Source organism: Lissotriton vulgaris, chromosome 3_1, assembly GCF_964263255.1.
Source record: "Lissotriton vulgaris chromosome 3_1, aLisVul1.2, whole genome shotgun sequence".
Lineage (NCBI taxonomy): Eukaryota > Metazoa > Chordata > Amphibia > Caudata > Salamandridae > Lissotriton > Lissotriton vulgaris.
In genome coordinates, this window is record NC_141689.1 from 2,053,204,087 (window position 1) to 2,053,227,049 (window position 22,963).

The window sequence follows — 22,963 nt, forward strand, 5'->3', positions numbered from 1 at the left end:
GTAATAACAGCGCGGAACCTGCTTGAAAGGGCGCCTAAATCCGACATGCGGCCCAAGGGGGGGGGGGGGGGGGGGGGGGGGGGGGTCGATCAGCAACTCAAACAAATAAACTAGATCAATATGCGGTGCCAGTTGCGCAGGTGCAGTCCGGAGCGGCGGCAAAGGACAACAAGGACCAGGCGGCGCCCTCCCTAACCTCCATAATGACCGCAATTAAGACACTCAGCATTAACCTTGAGACAAAAATGGACAAGATCTCTATTGAGGTGAATTTGTTACATACAGACCTCAGCAAGACCACAGAGAGGTTCAAAACCAACGAAACCGACATCAAGACACTGCAGGCCTCGGAAAAACTGCTATAGGGCCGGGTGAACGAGCTCGTCCACCAACACAGACAGATGGCCCTGAGGCTCGAGGACCAGGAAGGGAGCGCCCGAAGGAGTAACATCCGCGTGGTAGGTGTGCCGGAAGGAACGGAGGGGCAAAGTGTGGAGCTGGAGGACCTGATTCTCCGCCACCTAAAGCCGAAGAGACTCTCCAAGAACTTCACCATCGAACGGGCGCATCGCGCCCCGGTCCCTAAACCCAAACCAGGGGCTCCACCAAGAACAATAATTGCAAAAGTATTGAATTACAGGGACCGCAATGCCATCCTCCAGGTAACCAGACAACATGGAGACCTGCAATACGAAGGGGCTACCATCCGATTCTTCCTGACTTTACGCTGCAAGTCCAGCAGGAACGGCGCTCCTTCATGGGAGTTAAGGCGGCGCTCCGAGAACGGGGCGTCAAATATATGATGTTCTTCCCAGCCAAACTGAAAATAATTACAGGAGGCAAGTCCTTCTTCTTCACATCGCCGGCAGCAGTCCAGGAATGGCTTGACACGACGACACCGGAGGCACAAGCAGGACAAGATCGCGACAATTGGAGGGAGGCCAGGGCCTCCCTCCCCCGGATCGGCGGCGGGGAGATCGGAAGGAGACGAGCAGAGCCAGAGGTCATGGCGTTCCAGGTCGAACAGTCCCCGCTCTGATTCGCTCCGAGACACGACAACGCGATGAGGAAACAGACTACGGAACCGGGACTCATCGAACAGTAATGTATAATGCTGACATGGGGTATGTTCGGTGTTATTAAGGTTGGGAAGCGGACACATCCGCCCTAAGTCTCCGAGACTTTCTAACATTCCTAACGTGCACTGCAGACCTGAGGGCAGCACGGGTATGGCGGCCGGAGTGGGGGCTGGCTCACGTTTTCCCACACAGAGTTTCCTCAGGAGGGGGTAGTTAACTCTCTCCGGGGTGGGGTTGGGCGACAGGCGCTCTGCTAATTGGGGCAGTGGGTAGTTTGGAACCTACAGAGCAGGGAGCAGGGTGGGGGGTGTTTTGTTCAAAGGGAAGGGAGGGCAATCCACACAAAGTTGGGGAGAAAGAAGGGTATGGGTCCAATGCAATGTGTAATGATCATTTTTTGTACTGTTTTGAAATGTTGGGAGGGGAGGGGTGTTGGGAGGTTTGTGCGGCCACATATTATTAGTATGAACAGTCGAAGACGCCGAAATGCAAGGACAGGTCAGCTCACACAGTAATGGATATGGCTAGGAGATGGGAAAAAAGTCTTAAAGTTCTTAGCTGGAATGTAAACGTCTTACAGTTCATTAAACGTCACCATCCCGATGCAGTCCTGCTGCAAGAGACACACCTGATGGGTAACACATGCCAGGCCCTCAATAGATGGCGATACACTCTAGCGGCTCATTCCGGCTTCACCTCTGGCTCCAGAGGAGTGGGGATCTTGCTGCGTCTTTCCCTGCCCCTCCATATTGACCACACAGAGACAGACCCGCAGGGCTGCTTTACAGCATTGTCGGGGAGGTGGGAGGGTCGCAGACTAAATCTGCTTTCTGCGTATATCCCACCCGGCCTCCAAACCCAAGCCTACATAGACCTGGGCAAGCTCCTACTCTCCGTCCCTGGTGGTCAGTTGGTCATCGGGGGAGACTTCAACGCAGTAGTGTCAGGAACCCTGGACAGACACCCTCCCAGAGACATACCACAAGGGGAAAAATGGCTAGCGGACTTCTTGGAGGCCTTTGAGCTCACAGACGTTTGGCGGCTGATGCACCCTACTGATAGGCACTTCGCCTTCTTCTCCGGCCCGCATCATTCATTCTCCCGCCTAGATTATATTCTTACTCCACTACAGCACGACACGACCATGCAAGAGGCAGCACACCTAAACCGTGGCATATCTGACCACTGACCAGTCTCGACACACATCACGGTCGGGACTAAGCGGGAGGGCTGCGTCACGCCAATAAACGCCTGGCATTTAAAGAATGAGGAACTTAGGAGGACGTTGTCCCGTTCCATAACTCAGTACTTCGACCATAATGTCGGGTCGGTGGGTTCCCCTGTAACCCTGTGGGAGGCCTTTAAGACTGTGCTTAGGGGAGAGGCTCTGTCAGCCATCTCAGGTCGACGAAAGGACAGGGAAACACAAATTACCTCCATGGAAGCAGACCTTATGGCGCTGGAGGAGGCCGCACGTGACAATGCAGAAGCAGACGTGCAACATCGGCTGCAGCTCAAAACATCGGAATATAGGGAACTAGACACGCAGGCGGCCCAAACAATGGCTCGACACAAGGCGGGCAGGATATATGATCAGGGCGACAAAGCTGGAAAACTTATAGCATGGCCTGATAAACAACAGGCCAATAAAGTAGTGCCAGAAATACAAACGGCTTCCGGGGCCATAGTTACGGATCCCCGAGAGATAGGGGCGGAATTTGCGCGACACTTCAAACTGGTCTATAGTCGGGGGTCGGACCGCCCAGACGAGGACTCGGTAGCCCTGTTGACAGACATCGAATGCCATGCCTATCGGACATCGATCAAGACGCTCTTGAAGAGCTCCACTCGACGTTGCTGAACTGGAGCGTGCGATAACAGACCTTCGCCCAGGCAAGGCCCTCGGACCCAACGGCCTCCCAATCGAGCTTTACAAGCTCAAACTGAACGCCCTCAGTATACACCTCAAAAACATGTTTGAGGAAAGCAAAGTGGCGGGACTGTTGCCGAGCGACCAACGCCTAGCAACTATAGTGGCCATACCAAAAGAAGGGAAACCGAGGGAGTCCTGTTCCTCATACAGACATATCTCACTGCTTAATGCGGAGCCGAAAATATTGGCCAAAACGCTTGCAAATAGGCTTCAAACAGTCCTGCCCACCCTGGTTCACCCAGACCAATCAGGGTTCATGCTCCATCGCAACACAGCACTTAATTTTTGACGCCTTAACGGGGTACTGGGGCAGCGCCACAAGTTGCATTTGACACCATAGAATGGCCCTACATGATTGCGGTACTTCGTAAACTGGGCTTCGGCCCCAATTTTACGGCATGGGTCAGTCTCCTCTATACGGAGCCACTAGCTCAGGTGTTAGTCAACAATAAGGTCTCTGAGGTTTTCACCCTTGAGAGAGGGACTAGACAGGGCTGCCCGCTCTCTCCCCTTCTATTTGCACTTTCCCTCGAACCACTTGCCGCATGGATCAGGCAAGACGTCTACCTTAAAGGGATAGCATGGGCGGATGGGTGGGAGGACAAGATCTCCCTATACGCCGATGATATCCTCCTATACCTCTCCAAACCACGAAGATCTATCATGGCGGCACTTGATATTTTCACGAGTTTCGGGAGAAGTTCTGGATTTCGTATTAACTGAAGCAAATCTCACCTTTACGTCCCCCATGGCAACCCCCCAAGGCTCCTCAGCACCTGCCTGATCACAGTGGCGGAGGACGGTTTCAAATACCTTGGAGTCTTTGTCTCCACCGATAAGATTAAGATTTATGAAAGGAATCTACTACCGCATCTGAGACGGCTCCAACGTGATGCTAAATCCTGGCAGCAACTCCCATTGTCATTGCTGGGCCGAGAGGCCCTCTTTAAAATGATGGGACTGCCAAGATTTCTTTATGCCTTACAAAATTATCCGGACCTGGTACCTAACTCTTATTTTGTAGCAATTGAAGCGGCGCAGCGTGACCTCCTCTGGGCAGGTGCGCCTAGAATAGCATTGCATAAACTTACACTGGGATGGTACGATGGTGGGATAGCCCTCCCTGGCATCCGCAAATATTACTGGGCCGCTCACCTCTGTATGCGCTGGCCTCCCCTAAGGAAGTGGCGATCTCGGCCAGACTGAGGCTAATCCAACTGAAAATATTGCACAGGGAGTACATCTACAGACTACAGTTGATGGGGAGGGGGGTGGGAGAGGGGCTCTGCAGGAGGGGTTGTGGTGAGACGGGCTCTTTCTTACCTATACTGTGGGATTGCCCAATGGTGCAGAGATTCTGGAGCCGGTGGTGCAATGCATGCAAGAAGTATGGGGGATAGATATACTTCCAGAGGCTAAGAGGTCTCCTGAACGTCTGGGAGCCTACAGACCTGCCTGCCAAAGGGAAAATTTAGGTAACACTTGGACAAATGGTGGCAAAAAGAAACATAGCCAGATTATGGGGTGCCCCTACCCCGCCAAAACTGGTAGACTGGCAAAATGACATGGACTGGTGCATGCTGCAGGAAAAGACTGTGTATGCGGCACGAAGGTGCCCTCGGAAATGGGGGGGGGGGGAGGTGTGGTCATGCTGGAATGACTTCAGGAGGTAACATCTGCGAGCCCCCGCAGGCCCAACAAACTGGCGTAGAAGATATAGAATGAAAATTGGTTCTCCACAGCTGTATATGTCATGAATGTACCATATTGTCACTGTATTTCCGGTGTTGTAACAGACTCCAACATGTGACTCGTTGGCCGCGTTTGTTCTTACTAATCTAAAATAAAAAGAAATCTAAAACAAATTGCACGTTGATGGACTGTATCTTTCTGTGCAAACAACTCAGTCGAAAAATCTCATTTTGAAATGAAAATGCAACAAAAAAAGTGATCAGGCAATTCTTCAGGTTGAATGGAGTATTCATATTAAAGAACGGAAACAAGCCCCTACTTTAGCCCACTCTATAGGCATTGAGGAACATTCATTAATCAGAAGGATAAAATGGAATGATCAGAAGGCCTCTATACTAAACTCATGAAAAACATGGACAAGAAAGAGGCAACCACCCCGGATCTAAGTATAACATGGAAAACTGGGGAGCGTATGATTTTGGCCTTGAAAACAACTCTCTGCAAAAATGAGAAGGTAAACTTCCAAGTAAACGCAACATACACAACACAAATTGGGCGAGATAATACAAAACTCATTGAATTAACACGGAACTTAAAAAAGGCAAAAAGAACTGAAAGGATTTCTGATACTCAAACCTCATGGCACAAGTACAAATAACTCAACACTGAGTGCAAACACCTGCTATGAACATTCAAACAGAATAACCTAGAGGAAGAATGGATCAAGATCTATAAGCTATTCAAGCCTACAAACATCGGCAACTCTGATACATAGCTCGGTTGGAAAATAACAAAGTGGACCGGTGTAACTCTGCCCATTGCGATGCATGGTCGAGTCATGTATTCACAATCGATATAGAAAACTGACATAGCATTCAACCTGGAAGCATAGAGGAATGTCTAACGGAGCGTACAAATGACGAAGATGAGCCAACATTAGAAGCCGGGAGCAAAGACCAAGACCTGCCGTCAAAAAGATAAGAAAAGATTAGGCCCCTGGACCTAATGGGATACCGGAAGGAATGTTTGGAGAAGACCAGGCATATTGGGGTAGAGTTCTATCTAACCTATTCACCGAATGTTGACTGCCAAGGTTCCAGACTCATGGTGCAGGTCTATTTACTACCAATATTCAAGAAAGGAGACAACACAGAACCAAATAACTACAGAATGATTGCTCTCCTGGACATCGAAGGGAAAGCCTATGTGAGCACCCTACTGACGGGGTTGAATAGGTGGATCGAAGATAAAGAAATCCTCCACCATACCAAACAGGGTTTCGCAAAGGATGATCGACAACCGATTACATAGTAGCCGTATCTTACCTGAGCCAGCAATCAAACATTAAAAATAAGAAAACAGTATATGCCTGTTTTGTAGATTATTCGGCAGCTTTCGAAGGGGTCTCTCAACAAACTATGTAACTGGCAAATCCCAGCAGAACTCTCATCGCCATTATCTCGCTATACAGCAAAACCTGGATTACGGTCAAGCTAGCACATAATACAACAACAAAAAAATGGGCCCTAAAACAGGGATGCGTTCTCGCCCCCACACTTTTCAATCTATATACAACTGATCTAGGTAAGATGCTTCATAATGCCAATCTTGCAAGCCCTAAAATCAACACCAACAAATTACAAATATTGCAATATGTAGATGATCTAGTAGTGATGATCACACCAAAACTGGCCTACAAAGGGGTCTAAACGCCTTAAACATCTACAGTGAAACAAATGATTTAATCATAAACTCATACAAGACTAAAGTAATGATCTTCGGGCATTGCGCAAAAAAGGCGCTGCTTAAATGGAATGTGGGCAGAGAGATTTTCCACTACAAAATCCTATCCCTACCTTGGAGCTTGGCTCGGCAATTCCGGAAAAGCAACTTTACATTTACATAAAATGAATTCCAGAGTACAGTCAACAATGTACGCTTTGTGCAAACTGCAATGTCCAACGACAGTCCCAATAAGAAACGTACTACAATGTACAATAAGGGAAATAGTGGGTTATGCACAGCAGGCTTTCCCAGGCAAAACGGGCAGTATGTTAGAACAAGCATTTGCAATGCAATAGGTCTCGCATTAGGAAAGTTTGAGTTATTTGTCCTGTACATGACAAATTTGTTATTTATGTGTTATTTTTGAAAATTGTGAAATAAATAGCTTTGTCATTTACAATGCTAATACTTTTATTTGTGACAATGTGACACCTATAGCATTTTTAATGCAACATGTTTTGTATTTACGTTATTAGAAGTATTGATTTTACAAATAATGTTTTTTGTTTTTTAATTAATACTTTAATAAAAGTTATTGTAATTTATAATGGCAATAGCTTAAACTTTTGTATATAACTTTTGTGAAGATTATGTTCAGTGTATTTTATCGTGACTAAAATATAAGAACATAAGTGAAATATCAACATTTTTTGTGACATTTGTAATAAAGCTTGAAACATTGAGAGAACATATATGAACCGGTTGTTAGTGAATGTTTGCACAGATTGATACTGTGATGGCGCTGAGTGATGATGTGGTGGCGACAAGTGATGCTGTGGCGTTCAGTGATGCAGTGGTAGCGCATAGTGATATTGTGGTGCCCCTGAGTGATGCTGTTGTTGTGAGATAGATAGAGTGAGGGCAATAGAGTGAGGGCGATAGATAGATGTGTGGTTGTATGTGTGTTGTATGTATATGCGTGCATGGTTGTATGTATGTAAATGTGGGGTTACAGAAGGATGTATGTGGAAGAGAGCAGCAGATCAGCATATTATAAGAGAACAGGGAGTTAAAGAAGGATGTGTGTTGAAGAGATCAGCAGATCAGCACAGTTGAAGAGAACAGGGATTTGGAGAAGGGGGCAGGGTGGAAGAGAGCAGCAGATCAGGATGGGAGAAGAGAACATAGAGTTAAAGATGGAGGCGGGTGGAAGAGAGCAGCAGATCAGCACAGGAGAAGAGAACATAGAGTTAAAGAAGGAGGCGGGTGGAAGAGAGCAGCAGATCAGCACAGGAGAAGAGAACATGGAGTTAAATAAGGAGGTGGGTGGAAGAGAGGAGCAGATCAGCACAGGAGAAGAGAACATGGAGTTAAATAAGGAAGCGGGCGGAAGAGAACAACATATTAGCACAGGAAAAGAGAACAGTGAGTTAGAGAAGGGGGCGAGTGAAAGAACAGCAGATCAGCACAGGAGAAGAGAATAGGAAGTTAAAGGAGGAGGTGGGGTGGAAGAGAGGAGCAGATCAGCACAGGAGATGAGAAGCAAACCGGGATTTAAAGAAGGATTTGGGGTGGACGAGAGCAGCAGATCAGCACAGGAGAAGAGAAGAGACCAGGGAGTTAAAGAAGGAGGTGGGGTGGAAGAGAGCAGATGATCAGCACAGGAGAAGAGACCAGGGAGCAGGGCCGGACTGATTACCGGGCAGTTTGGAATGCTGCCGAGCTGGGGAGTGATTTCACTGCTGTGGGGCGATTTCGTTCATGGAGACATGCGTGTGCTTCGAAATAATTCAAGCAAAACGAATTTAGTTTAGCAAACGCAGGTCTCCATGAACAAAATCAGCCACCAGCTCATTAGCATTCCACACTGCCCGGTAGCCAGTCCGGCCCTGCCAGGGAGTTAAAGACTGAGGCGGTGGAAGACAGCAGCAGATCAGCACAGGAGAAGAGAAGAGAACTGGGAGATAGAGAAGAAGGCAGTTGGAAGAGAGCATCAGTTCAGCAATTTTTGTTGATCACTTGATTATATGTTACACTTAAGGAAGAGAATGCATCGTTACAGCTAGAGTTGCAGACTCCAACTGGGGAACTAGGTTTGAGTTTGTTTCAGCTCGCCATCCTGTGCAAATCACGTATTCTCTCCATGCCTAAAACCAAAATGAATGTGTCCTTGTGTTATGTAACTGATGCTTATGTAAAACACCCTTATACCTTTAGGTCACATCTTCGCAATGTAAAACTGCAACAAAAAAAAAAGTTTTTGCACATTTCTGTCATTGGGCTACGTTTGGGTGATGTGTGCTATATTTGGGCTCTTTTTTTCCCTCCGGTGGCCATCTTGGGAGAATTATTTGTTATGAATCCCTAATTTCATCATTTACTGCAGTAGCCTCAGTAGCAGATTGTTAGAAATGGGTGTCACTAATTGACAGAGGTATGTACCTTTGTCCAAGTAGGGATCCTAGCTTCTAGCCAGAGTAAGGTGGTCACACACTTTAGATAACCCCAGCTCATCCCCTTGGTGGCTTGGTACGAGCAGACAGACTTATCCCAAAGGTAAAGTATTTGCACTCAAAACAAACAATAATACAGAAATAACACCACAAATGGACACCACCTCAGTTTAGAACAAGCAATTGCAATGCAGCAGATCTTGCATTTATGCAAGTTTAAGCGATTGACATTGCAGATAACAATGCCTTTTATTTTTGTTATTAAAGCACAAGTTACTACTTGTGTAACGATATATCTGTAAGAGACATTAGTTAGTGATCGATTCCTAACCTTAGAATATCCCCAGGCGTCAGACTGGATCCGGAAAATTTTGCGTAGCAATACCCCTGCGCGCCGGAAGTCGTCGTCCGCAGCTCTGCGTCAGTCGTCGGCGTCGTTGGCGCCGGAATGACGTCGGAGTACTTAGACGCTGCCCATGCACACTGACGACGAGTTGTAGAAGAAAGAGGCTGGAGCTCACTCACTCTCCTGTCAGAGGTGATGGCAACCAGGAAAGCAGTCTTCAAGGTAAGAAGCCTGAGAGGACAGTTATGGAGCGGCTCAAAGGGAGCACACATTAGGTAAGTAAGTACAAGATTCAAGTCCCACTGGGGCATCACGAAAGGAACAGGAGGAAACGTGTGTGATGCCCTTCAAAAACCTATTTATAATCGGGGACTTTAACAAGGAAGGCTGATCAGGCAGCCTTAAGAAGGAGGAGGAAAGGGCATAAAGGTAGCCCTTGATAGTGCCCAGAGCAGAGGCCTGCTGGGCAAGAGAAAGAAGGAAGAGGAGAACCTCAGAAAGGGGTGCAGAGAGTGGATCCACAGGCTTTGCTGTGCACCATGCCACAAATCTGTTTCACCTGCAGGCGTATACCGACTTTGTGGAGGGACGCCTGGCTGCCAGAATGACATTACAGACTTCGGGAGGCAAGTCAAATGGCCTCAACTGTCGCCGCTCAATCTCCAAGCTTGTATTGGAGACTGGACAGGTTCGGGTGGAGGACCGTCCCCTGCTTCTGCGACAAAAGGTCCTCTCGAAGAGGCAAAAGAATCGGGAGATCGACTGACATGCAGTGTAGCTCAGGATACCAGTATATTCGTGCCCAGTCCAGAGCCACAAGGATAACCTGGGCCCGGTCGCGCCTGATCTTCTTCAGCACTCTGGGCAGAAGTGGTATAGGTGGAAAGGCGTACAATAGACCGCAACTCCACTCACGACGAAAAGCGTCTCCGAGCGAGTGCCGCCTTGGGAAAAAAAAAATTGGAAATTCCAACACGCAGAACTGATGACATTGCCCGTTCTCTTCTGTGGCGAATAGATCTAATCAAGGCTCTCCCCACTGAAAGAGGCCTTGTGCCACGTCAGAGTTCAGACACCATTCGTGATCCATCATGCACCGACGGCTGAGTTCGTCCGCCCTGGCGTTCAGGGAACCTGCCAGGTGTTGAACCATCAGGGTCACGCCCTGATGTTCCAGCCACTGCGGGAGGGTCAGAGCCTCCTGGCATAGGGTCCACGACCCCACCCCGCCCTGTTTTTTGCAGTACAACATGGCGGTGGTGTTGTCCGTGAACACCTGCACTACACTCCCCCGGACAGAGGGGAGGAATGCCTTCCGTGCAAGTCGGATCGCCCGCAGCTCCAGAAGGTTGATGTGGAACTGGGACACCGCCGGAGACCAGAGACCTCTGATCTCCGCCTCTCCCATGTGGCCCCCCCCCCCCCCTAGCCCTGGAGGGACGCGTCCGTCACAACTACGTGCTCCGGGTGGGGTAGGGAGAGGGATCTGCCACTGACCCAATCGCGGTCCGTGAGCCACCACTGCAACCGTCTTGCCTTCTGAGATCAAGACATGGTCAGACAAGTTGCCCTGATGCTGGGCCCACTGAAACTTCAGGTCCCACTGCAGAGCCCGCATCCGCCACCAGGCGTGATGCACCAGAAGGATGCAGGGGGCCATCAGTCCCAGAAGCCGCAGCGTCAACCTGACCGAGACTCGGGATAAAGGCTGAAAGATCGGAATCAGAGCCTGAATATCCCGAACCAGCTGTTCAGGAGGATAAACCCGAAACTGCGCCGAGTCCAGAACCGCTCCGATGAAGAGGAGCTTCTGAGAGGGACACAGGTGTGACTTCGGCACGTTGATGGAGAACCCCAGCAGGTGCAGGAGATCGGCCGTAGTCTGGAGGTGGTTGACGACTGTCCGGGGCGAGCCCGCCTTCAACAACCAGTCGTCGAGGTAGAGGAAGACTGACACCCCTAACCTGTGCAGATGGCCTGCGACCACCGCCATCACTTTCATGAACACCCGTGGGGCGCTGGTAAGGCCGAAGTGGAGTACAGTAAATTGAAAGTGCTCGTGGCCTACCGTGAACCGGAGGTAACGCTGGTGGGCCGGCAGGACGGGGATGTGAAAATAAGCGTCCTGCAAGTCCAACGCTACCATCCAGTCTCCGGGGTCCAGGGCAGCTAAGACCTGAGCCAGAGTCAGCATCTTGAACTTCTCCTTTCGGAGGAAGCCGTTGACGTTCCGTGGGTCCAAGATAGGGCGTAGGCCCCCTTTGCTCTTCTTGGGTACCAGAAAGTAGTGGGAGTAACAACCACACCCTACTTCCGGCCCAGGAACGCGCTTGATGGCCCCCTTGGCCAAGAGGGCCGTGACTTCCTCTTGCAGAAGTTGCAAGTGATCCCCCGACACGAGGTGGAATTGCGATGGCATGGCTGAAGGGGTCGCCTCGAAGGGGAGGGAGTAGCCCCTTCAGACGATTTGCAGCACCCACCTGTCCGACGTGACAGTGCGCCAGTGGAAGAGGTGATGGCGAACCCTGCCCCCCACTGGCGTCACATGGGCCTGAAATCACGGACTAGGAGGGTTTTGAGGCAGGTGCTGCGGGGGAAGGCATGAACTGGCCTCGCCGTTGTGCCCGACCGCCGCTACGGCCATTTCCATGGCCGCCACGGCGCTGTTGAAAATTCTGCGGCGCGTGGCTGGCAGCACGTGTGGGGGCGCCCCTTCCGTGGCCACGAAAGGCACCCGTTTGCTGGCGTGGCCCAAGGACATGGCCGTAGCCCTGGAGTCCTTAAAACGCTCAAGTTCATGGTCTGCCTTGTCGCCAAAGAGACGACGGCCATCGAACGGCATGTCCAGAAGAGTGGCCTGGACATCGGCCGAAAAGTTGTTATTGTGATAACCATTCACTATATAAAATATATAATTTATGGCCATTATTTGCACCATTATCTAACTTAAACATCTGGCATGATGAGGCCCTCTGAGACCCACACTGGACATCCTGCAGTATAAAGACAGCATTAGAAACAGACTTTAAGCACAAGCGCTCTATTGTGGCCTATTCTTCACAAGATGTACACCGCAGAAACTGTCTATTTCTCTCAGAATTTATCAACTAAATCTGAATTTGATATAATTGTCTGAAGCGGGCATGCGAGATTTAGGGTCATAAAAATGCACTCTGTGACACCTCACACCAGGCCTCACCCTCCGCTTGGAAAGCTGAAACCTATAGACACCATCTCGAAATGTTTAGACACCGCCCTCGCCCAGTGAAATTTCTCCAACTGTAAACAGCGAAGGGATGGGTTTATTATTTTGCTCTAGGTTTTGATTCCCGGGGACCCGATGAATGCTTTCCTAGCGGTCTCCCTGGCCTTTCAGATGCTTTCCATTAGCGAGAGGCGCTTCGAGTTTCACCTCTCCTGTGCTATGTGTCGGACAAGCCACGTAATCCGGCCGCTGATCTTCGGTTACGTTCCCCTCATGGATCCTTGCTTTAAGCTCTCACGGACGCACAGTGCTGCCAAGTAGCCCCGAGCTAAAACATTACTCGTGTAGCGCCTTCCAACATTAATGCAACACATTAGCGCTATCTGAAGCTAGGCGCCAGTTTTACTCGGCACCCTCAGCCGGTCTGGGCATTTTAGCTCACTTCCTGTGGTCGGACATGTGTCTTTTAAGATCAACTACAACTCTCATAATGCACTACGCTGTTGGGTAAAATGAAAACAGGATTAACTAAAAGGTGTATTTTATGACAGACTTGACTCGTGCCCTCGCCCTGCCATGGTGAAAGCAGATCCCTTGCCTCTACCTGGGCATAGTAGGGCACGCCTACACCCCTGGCCCAGGAGGGCCATTGTCCCAGTTCACTACGTCGCATGGTCCCCTCACAAACCGGGTAGGGCCCCAAACCCCGCTTCTCACCTAGACACAAAGCCAGCTGGGCCCTCACCCCTCCCAAGGGAACAGCTGAGCAGGCTCCCGGCCACGTCCCACAGGGCCAGAAGGCCCCTTGCCCGCACTCACCACGTGGTCAGCAGGGCCTTTACGTCACCAACTCAACAGCGGACACTTGCCCCCGACCCTCGCCCTGCCACAGGGCTGAGAGTGCCCTCTCCATGTGTGCTACTAAAAAGTAGTCTGTGGTACGGCGTACGAGTAACTCTAAATAATAACCATGGCAAGAGCAGCGATACATCGATTTTTTTAGTTTCTTCTGTTTCTCCCAGCACCTGTAACAACCTCCAGAGGGCCAAAACTGGAAGAGGTACCTCCTAGCAGGTCAGAACTCTCCTCAGTCGCGTTCAGGGGAGCTGGGATTGAAGTATTTGTGTACCTGAGACTTCAGAACAGGAGACCAGCACGCACAGGCCCTTGGAGATTCTTCTTCAAGCCGGATTCTCAGCAAAGTTCCAGTTGTTGTACTTTCCTTGGCAGATACCGCAAATGCAGGCCAACCCCACACAGCAAATGGGCAGTACTCCTCCTCAGCTCTCCAGCTCTTCTCCTTGGCAAAGGTTTCTCTTGAGTCCAGAAGTGATCTAAAGTTCTGGGGGTTTAAGGTCCACTACTTAAACTCCATTTGGCTTTGTTCTTCTTTGTGCAAGGGTCTCTGAACCCAGTCCAAAACAGTTCTGTCCTTGCTGGTGCAGTATGACCACAAGGGGTGGAGACAGCATTGTGCAAGGGAGATCGTTCCTATTCAGGTGCAAGGAAAACCCCTCCCACTACTCTAAATGTAGCCATGGTCTTTTAAGCTCAGTTTCCAGACATCCGGGTGGGGCCAGGCACCAAATGACCACCCTCCCAGTGGCTGTCTACAGTGAATCCACATCCCCAGCCGCTGTCAATCCAAAACCAGACAGCCTATGCATAAACAGGCACAGGCACACACAATGGTTAAACAAGAAAATGTCCACTAGTGGCATTTTCAAACACTATTTAAAAATCATCTTTACTAAAAGATGGGTTATTAAATTCTGAGTTCAGAGAGCCTAAATGTTATTCCTCCATCTCATCCCAGTGGGAAGTTACACTTGTAGGACATTACAAAGTATCTCCCATGCTATTTATTGGGACAGATAGCCTTTCAAAAGTAAAATATGAATCTGGCAGTATTTCACTATCAGGACATGTCACACACACCAGTATATGTCCCACTTTTCACATACACTGCACCCTGCCCATGGGGGACCTTGGGTCTACCTGAGGGGTGACTCACATGTAAGAAAAGGGAAGGTTAGGGCCTGGCATACAGTAGGTGCACTTGCCAGGTCTACATAGCAGTTTAAAACTGCACAAAGACACTGCAGTGGCAGGTCCGAGATACCTTTACAGCGTTACTTATGAGGGTGCCACAATCAGTGCTGCAGGCCCACTAGTATCATTTGATGTACAGGTCCTGGTCCCCTCAGTGCACTTTACTAAAGACTTAGCAGTAAACCAAATATGCCAATCATGGATAAGCAATTATCATCATAATTTACCCAGAGTATATGCATTTTAGCACCAATTAGCAGTGGATAAGTGCCCAGAGTACCAAAGACAACAAAAACAGGTCAGTGAAAATAGGAGGAAGAAACAAGAAGTTTGGGGATAACCCCGTAAAAGTGGGCCATTTTTAACAAAAATGCTTTCTGTTTTCTACTTTGATTCCATAAAGATGGTGTTTATATGTGCCACAACTTTTGGCATACATTCATAATGTTAGCACTCTAGTTGCTCATTAGAATGCTGTAGTAAAACTGCTTATCACCAGGGAGTTCGCTGGCAGTCTGCTGCTTGTGTTGAAAGTGCATGTCAGAATGTTTTAATGAAATAGAAGAGGAAGATGTTTGAGAACGCACTTAAAATGTGTCCGAATTTCTCTTTCTACAGTACTAACTATAATACCAATGTTAAACTGAACCCCCTCATGGTGTTCCTTTCTAAATTAAATGCTTTAAGTTTTACCACTTTAATTTAATCAACATGGCTTCAGGTATGCCCTACATAGGAAAACAGTAACACTGTTAGCGCTCTAGTTGTTCTTTGGAAGACTGAGAGGCTGCAGCAGAACACAACGTTATTTTTATACTGCGGAGAAAGACTGTGAATTTACAGAAAATATACCCTTGTTTTAGCTTCTGGAGCACCTTCCATAATCTCTCTACGGAAAATCATGAGAAAACTGTTTTTTCTTAAACATGATTCTTGAAATCCCAGCATAAGGCTTCCCACAGGGTAAAATTACATAAGAACACACCACAATTCCTAAATTCAGTATGGTACCATCAACAAATGATGTATATTGTAACTAAAATCTGTTATCACCCTGAATACATTCTCCTTTTTGTGACCCTCAAAACCGGTCATTCACCACAATGCATTTCAATAGAGAGCTATCATGTATATTGGCCCCAAATGGCTGCAAACACTTCCTGGTTTAAGTGTTGGCAGCCAATCAAATTTCTGTAGGATTTTGGGCGCCTGGTATCTCTATTTCCTTTTACATATAAATAATGTTAATTCCAAGAGTCAAAATGCGTCAGCTCAAATGTAAGGTAGGGAGCCTCCTGTGCTGTGAAACCAAAAGAGGGCAGTTGGCTAAACAAGAAACTAGCCTCTTGCCAGGCTGCCTGCTTTCCTGAAAGAAATGTAAATATGCGCAACAGGTTAATCTGAAAATGTAAAAGGTGTTTGAAAGAGGACATTGGTTTTAATTGATTAAATCACATTAAGTTTCCCGATAACAAATGTGTTCTTTTTGAGCGATATTGCAAGGAAGTTACCAGCTGAGCTGCGAAGAGAGAACTTTTAAATGACAGTTATAAAAAAAAATGCACTACATACACTCTGGGTATTATTAAATTCTATATTTTGGAAGCACTTTTATTTCAAACCTTTTTGCTCATTTTGTTGCAGCCTAGCTTATAATGTGCGTAATGCAAGTTTAAAAGAATGCCTTAGATATTCACAGTTACTATTCTCACCTGCGCCAACCAGGATTCAATTATGTATCTTCTGGTTACATACACCTCTGCAGCTCATTGACTAATAACTGTTTCGTAATGTGCAATAGTGCATTTCGCACTGATTAACTTAACTTGCAAGTATGTTTTATTTAAGCTGCGAGTTCTTTTATATTTAGCTACCTGAAGGTGAAATACTAAAACAAAGTTACACAATACTTAGTTTTTTAGCCATATCTTCCACCCTGACCCACGCTCACTAACCCCGACACCCCAGTTTGTATACTTTTTTTTAATGCACCGCCACCGCTGCCTCATTGCACTTCTTGAACCTGGGTACTGAATAAATGAAGGTCTGACTACAACATAAGGCGCTGTTAATATAAGGGCTGGTGCTAGGTAGGATTGTGGAGTTAATACTGCACACAACTGCAGGAAGGAAGAATATGCACTTGCAAACAGCACCACAACGTAGAGGTAGACCTACACCATACCCATAGAGAAGGAGGGTGGGAGCACATCACCTCACAGCACTCAATTTGCCCCAATGCATCACGGTAAATGCAGTGCATGATAACACTTACTTCTGCAGTAGTCTTTCAATTTTTCTCTCTTGTCAAACAGCCTTTGCTGTGTAACTCTAGACATGTGTTTATCAATTCACTCCATCAGTGGAGAGCGATAAGCTGTTTTTGTGGGGGGAGGGGTGCTGAAAATAGTGCCCAAAGTCTTCGAGTGTCTGTACCACTCACTGGGCGCAGGTGCATCAACAAAAGTCAGCTCAGTAGCTCTGGGGAGCCTTTCTAAAACATGAGGGTGGGAGGACACTACCTTACATTCCAGCACTCCATTTCCCCAATGCATCATGGTAACTGATGTAATCTAAAAGAAGTCCAGGGGTGGCCATGTAGTAGGTAAGAGGTTTATTAAGAATGGTTACACAATAGTAACTAGGATAATAGGTTGGAAGTTCATTAGTTCAGCCCACCAAGAGCAGCATCCTTGATGCTCAGCCACACACTCCAACTGTCTCTCCACTCCTCCAGGCACTCCAGCATACCACTACCTCATCAGGCATTCTAACATTCCAAAACCAACAGTTGATGGACAGAATGAAGAACAATGTCATACATTCACCTCAGTAGAGAGATCTGGTCTTAAATCCATCGTTTTTTTGCACTCCACGCCACCCCAGTTCAAACATGGCCATATGCAAATCAGCCTTGACCCTGTGCCTCATGGGAACAGCCGAGCCCGAACTGCCAAGCCATATCTTTCCTGGACCGGAATCAAGCATCCTAGGACCGGTTTCTGGCTATCAGCCGTCTTCAGCCAGGATAGCTTGACTCCAGTGGTGTGGAGAGCATTTGTCAACCCGAGTAGGATGGGTATGCTCAGACGTGAGTCCCATGCTCTCCAAACCACTGGAGTCAAGCTATCCTGGCTGAAGACTGCTCATAGCCAGAAACCGGTCCTATTATGCTTGATTCCGGTCCAGGAAAGACATGGCTTGGCTGGACTGTTCCCATGAGGCACAGGCTCAGGGCTGATTTGCATATGGCCATGTCTGAACAGGGGTGGCGTGGAGTGCAAAAAAACGATGGATTTAGGCCCAGATCTCTGTACTGGGGTACACTGGGGTATGACATTGTTCTGCATTCTGTCCATCAACTGATGTTTTGCAATCCAACATTCCACACACACACACACACACACACACACATATCATATGCATACTGGCCGAGCAGCAGGGAACTGGTAGCTAAGGAAACTGATGTAAAGCAACATTACAAGTAACAACAATAACCATACCCATGCCATGCAGAGATGCAGCAGGTATAGAGACTCTGGGGTCCCACTGCACCACAATTATGGATTTTATTACAGAACCGGAGGATTGAGGCATACATTTTCATGTATTACATACGGGCTTTGGGCTCTTTTGCTAAGCCGGCGTATGAGGAATGTGAAGGACCCTTCTTTGTTGACATTTTAAAAATTAACCTTATTCAGGAGTTTCGAAGATAGTTTAATACAATGTTTACCTGTCGAGAAATAAACCAGCTATAAGAATGCGCGTGACGTCAGTAAGAAATCTAAACAATAACAAAGACGAAAACAAACATGGCTTCCATTAGTAAACTAGACGCAATGTGTACAGTATCCACAGCAACAGACCATACACCCTCCTGAGAGCGGGGGTGGACTGACAGAGGGCTGGAGCGAGAGTGAACAAAGTATAACATTTCCAAGTGACTGGGGGCTAGCCCTAAAGTCTATGGCCAGAGCACCCAACATCTGTAATAAAACTACATCTCATAAACAGGCAAGGCGGAGCCTGTGTGACACCGAATAACTTATTACATCTCAGGAACAGGCAAGGCGGAGCCTGTGGGTCACCAATAACTTATCAACACAAGCTATGCAAGGTAATAGAGACCATCACACAATAAAAAGCTCCCCAGCGGGGTCAAACAACCACTACAGCTCAAAGGATGGAACAACGGGCACTCACCACAAGCACGCAGCTGGTGGAAAGCAGTGCTCTCCGATGGGCTGCTGAGAACGGCTGCACCACGTAGCAAGCGCCGTAGGGGCTTGTCGCAAGTGCGAAAAAAACGGAGAAATACGGGGAGTAGCACAGGCGGTTAAAGTGGGAGGGAGTAACGGACTGTCGGGGCGGGGCAGAGGCGCCAGGGAAACCCGCGAACAAACCCCGCGCCCAGGAGGCGCCAAAACACAGAGCACCTGCCAAGTGATAAGGGGCATGCAGTCCTCCATAGGTACACCCGCCACAACCTTTGTTCTGATACAACCACCCGTCATGGGTTCGGAATACAGGGGGAGTCCCGAATAAACACACCCCCATCAAATAGAATTATCAAACAATAAAAGCAGCCTTCGTAGCAGGTTCCCTCGAACCCTCACTCACCTGCGCTCCCCTAGCGCCGAAATTCTACGTTTACCAGTTCCTAGGTCTCAATGACACCCAACCGCCGCCGTCCCGGCAGCACCAACACCGCGAGGAGCACGCAGCGCCTCGTTACCGTGGAAACAGTGGAAACTCGTAGCAGGCCGGAACTTTCAGAGCACTGAGGAAGAGAAACAGCGTAATGACAAACGCACGCCGACGACAGGTTGAAGGGCAAGAGAACGGACCTGACATCATCAATTGACTCGTCTTTCAGTACTAGTCCTGTAGCACAAGGAATAAGACAGCGCCATGTTTGGTGTGGGTAAACTCTTTAGGTTGCTTAATGTTATGCCTTTTCTGTAGTCGGAGACTGAGGTTGGTTTTAGTCAGGACGATTAGTCTAAGGACAAAAAGCAGACGCATATTGCAAATCAGTATCAGAGTTTGCGAATAACTTATTTACTGATAATTCCGTTCGCATAATCAGGAACTGGGGGGCAGATGTATCATCCGGTTTTTTGTCGCAAACGCTGCGATTCGTAAAAAAAAAAGCAGCGTTTGCGACAAAAAAATCAGCAAATGCGATGTATGAAAAAAATCGCAATGCAAAATTAAGGAATCGCAAATTTGCGATTACTTAATTTTGCGCAAGCATTTCGATTCCTTAAATGCTATGTAAGAAACATTAAAGTTTTCCGATTTCACACTAAGAAATCGCAAATTGCCACCAACTTGTAGTTGATGGTAATTTGCGAATTCTTTTACAAATGCACTTTTTGGTATTTGTAAGGGTGCCATGTGGTGCTCATACATGCCCTTAGGGCATGTATGTCCGCCATATGCGCACACATGTAAATTTCAGGGGTGCAGCAGGGTGTCCTTAAGACACCCTTGAAATGATTCTCAATTTGCGAATCGCAAATTGAGAATAACTTCCCATTCCTTCCTATGGGCCTCCTGGCCCATAGAAATGAATGGGAAATTATTCCGTAATTGTGATTAGCAATTTGCTAATCGAAATTAAGGAATTTTAAGAAATCGCAAAAAAATTGCGATTTTCTACATACATCCCAAATTGCAATTCTCAAATAGCGATTTCTAAAAAATCGCTATTTGAGAATCGCAAATGATGGTGATGATACATCTGCCCCTGGATTCTATGTCAGGACCGGAGGCTCCGATTATGCTTCTCATTTCTTTGCTTTTTATTATTCAGCAGTCAATCAGAACACTTATATATATATATATATATATATATATATAACTACAAATCCCATGAGTTTTCAGTGCTCATAACAACCATAGAGCATAACCTATAAATGTCCAAACAGAAGTAACTACTTCCTCTTTCTTTGCTGCTCCGCATCCAGTTAAGTGCCCCTCACCTTACCTACTTCCATTTTGCAGAGAATGGTTATTCTGTGCTCGATTTATTGTTAAAATATGTGCTGTTGCATTTCTTCTACCTGTGTAGTGCGGTGTGAACTAGAGTTATCGTAGGCTGGGTGAGCGTTGACAGCGCTTTTTGGAGGGCGAGCGCGGCGGTGACGGTCCGCTTTACTTTGCGCTTTTGTTTTTGTGTTCACACGTGGCGACAAAGGTTCGCTTAGCTTGCGCTTTGTTATCCTTGGCACGTTTATTTCTGTTACGCTGTTTGGGAGCACGGCGGCCTCCCCTGCCAGGTGCAAAGCGCCTTCAGCAGTTTTTCTTTGGAGAGGGAGTCAGGGGGCGAGGACTGCTCGTCACTCGATCACACAGTCCTCTTTCTGGTTTTACGGGCGGTAAGGGTGCATGCACAGCGGCCATTTTGCCCCATTCCCTTCGCAAATTGATATTCGGTCAGTTGCACAACGGGAAAGGCGCCAAATTCAAAAGTGTTTTCAGCCAGTTTTAGCCTCTCCTAGACCAGCGGTGTAATAAGTGAAGCTGACTGTACACAGGTTGCATAGGCTTTACCTAGAGAGGTATTTGTGGCAAGCCCTCCCTCCACTTACATCTGAAAGGTTTTGTTGCTTCAGCTTGCCTGGGGTAGTGCCTCTCCCCCTGATTGTCCAGTACCTGGATTTGGTTTAAAGATTTAGCCTCTCTTGATAAGCCTACTCATTAGCTCATTTACTTATCTGGGCTACATCATGGCGGAATATATGTATGAGGAGAACTGTTACTATGACTCTGAACCTTCAGGCTCCTTGGAGCAGGACCTTATAGAGGCATTAGATACTGGGGTCCAGAAGTCTGTCAATACAGCTTTGGTCAGGGCTATCGCCCCATTGAAAAGACATCTCAATAAATATGCTTTACAGCAGGGATGGATTCCGCCACGTTCAACCCTTCTAAACCTAAGCCTAGCTCTTCCCAAGGGGTTAATCCAGATAAAGATGATTTTGCGAAGTTGGCTGATTCTTTGGCTAAAGATCAGGCTTCATCCATTCAAGCGGACCCTTCCGATTCCGCCTATGGAGATCCTGATGATACATCCTCCGATCAGCAGTCGGATGACCAGGAGGTGGCCCAGCCAGCCAAGAAAAAGAGGAAGGAGCATCATTTGGAGGCCCCCGTCCAACCTAAAGTACTTACCTTTGAGCCAGCTGATATTATCCACCCCAATTCGACAGCGTGGCTCCCCTCACCAGAGGTGGCAGATTATGTACAATCACACCTCCATCAGCCCTACGACAAGGAGGTCAGGGCCCAACTATGCTCCGAATGCCCTAGGCCGGATCTGGTGGGGAAGGTGGCGGAGACCCCTGAGGTGGACCCCACCATGTTCACATATTTGAAGAAGTACGCAAAGGACCTGAAAGAAGGCATTGGCCGCACTTGGCGGTCATGCCAAGACAAGCTTCTTTACTTGTCGGGCTCTGCCTCAAAAATTCTGGAGTTAGGGTACAGGGTCAAAGAGTCCGAAGAATCCATCGTTCCCGACAAACTCATTGGATGGGCACAACGACTCATATGCCAGTTGGACAACGCTAATTGTGCCATGTCTAGCGAAAGGAGACGATCCATTCTGCTTAAACTAGACCCCAAGCTAGCAGAATTGTATACCTCAGAGGCAGGGCCCATCGTGGAAGGTCTCCTCTTTGGTCAGCCGTTCTTCAAGGAACTCAGGAAGTTTGTGGCGAACTTCAGTGGCCTGGATAAGGTACAGGAGTCCTAGAAATGGGTGTTCTGCCCAGATTTCACTCGGGCCGGACGATATAGAGGGCCGTTGTTCGGCCGAGGAAACCAAGGCGCCCCAGGAGGACAGTTCCAAAAACAGCGTGGAGGTTATCAGGACCCCAATTATTCCAACTCCTCCAATTCCTCCTTCTATCCCACCAGATGACCTCGGAATAGGTTCTGCAGTGGCAGATACAACTGCAACCAGGCCAACCAGCACAATACCGGAAATTCAGGTGAGACAGGTTTTATGTTCAGAGGTCACTTTGGGAGGACGCATTCATTTTTTTCTTCCGGTTTGGCACACTATCTTACAAGATGCCTGGATCTTGGAGACCATTCAGGTCTACAAGCTCGAGATGTACGACAGCCCCAGTCAGGGTCCTTTACCCCCTCCAATATATTTTTCCCAACACGACCAGAATTTTATTACAGACGAGATCAATTCTCTAGTGCAGAAAGGAGCCATCGCCCCATCACATCTTCACCCACGGGGTTTTGTCAACAATGTGTTTCTAGTCCAGTAGAAAGGGGGCAAATCCAGGTTGTTCCTCAATTTGAAGGAGTTCAATGGCTGGATTGTTTATTGCCACTTCAAGATGGAGGGCTTCCATCTGTTGCGCAATCTATTACAAGAAGGGGATTGGATGGTGCGTCTCGACCTCAAGGACACCTATCTCTCCTTTCCTATTTACGCCCCGCATCATCAAT

At 47.9% G+C, this 22,963-nt stretch overlaps 1 protein-coding gene across 9 annotated transcripts in view; it reads right to left on the reverse strand.

Annotated features, from left to right (window-relative positions):
- Positions 1 to 19,323, reverse strand: part of PCM1 (pericentriolar material 1) — a 1,333,387-nt gene extending 1,314,064 nt beyond the window's left edge. For 7 of the 9 annotated variants that reach the window (XM_086962572.1, XM_086962571.1, XM_086962570.1 and 4 more), the window contains exon 1: positions 19,109 to 19,323. The gene's annotated coding sequence lies outside the window, so the exon portion shown is untranslated. Of the gene's footprint in view, positions 1 to 18,691; positions 18,814 to 19,108 lie in introns of those variants that run through there. The other 2 variants (XM_086962568.1, XM_086962566.1) reach the window with 1 other exon arrangement.
- Positions 19,324 to 22,963: the final 3,640 nt, after the last annotated feature.